Source organism: Triticum dicoccoides, chromosome 7A (assembly GCF_002162155.2).
Source record: "Triticum dicoccoides isolate Atlit2015 ecotype Zavitan chromosome 7A, WEW_v2.0, whole genome shotgun sequence".
Taxonomy (NCBI): Eukaryota; Viridiplantae; Streptophyta; class Magnoliopsida; order Poales; family Poaceae; genus Triticum; species Triticum dicoccoides.
Genome location: NC_041392.1, coordinates 145,352,709 through 145,355,202, shown reverse-complemented (window position 1 = coordinate 145,355,202; position 2,494 = coordinate 145,352,709).

Below are 2,494 nucleotides of genomic sequence, written 5' to 3'. Positions count from 1 at the left end.
AAACAAGTGCAGATGTGTTTGAAGTGATGAAATTTAGAAAAGGCCATGGATTTAAAAAAAACTCGTGGATTTGAAAAACATACAAAAAAATCCAAAAAGTTCATGAATTTTAAAAAACCAATTTTATAAAAAAGTTCAAGAATTTTAAAAAACTATAAAAATAAAAAAAACAGCCGAACAAGAACATAGAAAAAACATGTCGGAAGCTTCTAAAAGCTTCAAAAACCGGTGGAAGCTTCCAAAACTGAAAACAGATTCATGTGTTGCCTATTTTCTGTCGCTATAATTGGGAAATAGGGTTTAGCCATGCCAGCCTACGCATGCATTAGGAGGACTCGTCGTATTATCCACATATTGCATAGCGCGCACCAGACATTTCCTATTTAGCGCTTCAGGCACCGGTTACAGTCTATTTGGCAAATCGGCGCACATCCTTCTTTTTTCATTTAATACACAAATAATGTTGTGCTAGATAGTCTCCAGCTCTAGACCTCCACCATACTTCAACTTGCAGTAACCAACCACACACTGCTCACGTTGTGATAATGCATTGTCTTCTTTCTTTTTTTCGTTGTGGATTTTTTCTGGACCGATGTTTTGTTCTAGTTTTCTTTCTCCTTTTTATATTTCATTTCTTTCATCTTTTTCTTTATTTTTTCAAAATGCACATTTTTTTAAAATTCGATGAACTTTTTGAATTTTGATGCATATTTTTAAATTTGATGAACTTTTTCAAATCCAATGAATTTTGTTTAAATTCAATGAATTTTTTTCAAAATTAGTGGATTTTTTTCAAATCTGGTGACCTTTTTCCAAAATTAGTGAATAATTTCAGAATCAATGAACATTTTTCAAATTAGTGCTTTTTTTCAAAATTTCTGAACTTTTTCCAAAATGGATGAACTATTTTAAACTCATGAACTTTTTAAAACCTATGTACAATTTTTAGTTGAAAAACATACGACGGTTTTTTTATGGCCATGGTGCGGGTAACAAAAAGGAACCACCATGCAGGTCTCGTGTTCCTGTTTTATGAAAAAAAGCAGGAGCGAATTTCTTTCTTGGGAAACATAAACAAAACTACATGCATAAATATGTTTTTATCATTTATGTACATGTAGCCTATATACACATTTGGGCCAGCTCGATCCTATCCAACCAAAAGTAGCTAATACTCTTTCATATCCTTCCATGATCCCGTTCTCCCACACAGAACCATACACGCCGTCGCTAACACCCGGCGCTCAACCTCTATGCATGCTCGCAAGTGTGGCACCGATGAGGTCAACTACTTGACCATGTCTGCTTTATCTGTCGTGCATCCTCTCCCCTTCACCAGCCATCCTCCATCAGTTCTACTTGTCTTCTCTCCCCTGCTTATCCTTCGCCCATCAACCGCCCTATACTCCTTCAACGCAATCGTCGCCCTACGTCCCCAATAGAAGTCTCGTCACTCACAGCTGTCATTTCATCATTGGCCGGAGCTCCCCAATCATTGTGTTTGACCCCTTCCACTCCTAAAAGTTTCCTACGGTTTATTTGCTTGTAGCCGACTAATAGTCTTAGCAATTTAACGAGTTTGTTAGCATGGTTGTGTTTTTTCCGTATGGATCAAGTGGTTTTAATAGTCCCTAAAAAATTCGCTTTGTATCCGTGTTTGTAATGTATTCGCGATGTCGATGTGACCGTTTACAACAGTATATTTATTTCCTAGGATTTCATACTTGTTTTCTCTTCGGCAAAAAAAGAAGCAAAAAACAAATGTGACAATGCTTCCGCTTCGTTTCATTCCCTATTCGAAAACTCGACTCTATTTTTAGGTTCACAGATAGAAGACTTTTAAAGGTAATCCACGGTCTTTTAAATAGGGAAAACACTTACGTTCACCTGACCGATCTTTCTGCGCGCATCAATCACCTCTCGGCCATCAGATCTTTCTTTAATCCGATGGCTCGCAAGCATCCTCTTTCCACATCCTAGGTTTGCAACTAGGACATTGTTGCAATTTTCTCCTCCACAACAACTAAGCTTGTTGCACGATCTGGAACCCCAGAGTCTTCAGACATGTGTGTCACCAAACGCATTGGCGCCGGCGCGGACGAGCATGCTCTCCTCCTTCCTCTCCTCCGTCATCAGCCCTCCACTCTATCCTCCTCCATCGTCGGGCCCGGCCCTCTTTCCTGCTCCATCTCCTTAGTTGTCAGTCGCCTCTTCACCAGCCGTCCGAAGACCTTGCCCGAGCCGCCTCAGCGAGATCTACGCTGCATTGCCTTGGCAGCCTCCACCCCTCGGTCGCCTCGACCTCTCCCACGTCTAACGTTGCTGCCGAACATCATGGAGTGGGATCCGCACTTGATTTTTGGTTTGTGCAACAGGATGTTTTTGCAACAAGACACTTGTTGCAAAAAGGCTCTTGCCACAATAGGTTTAGAGAAAAAACAGTTTTAAAAAGCACTGTAACATGACCTTTGTTGTGAATCTTTTTTTAAAACTA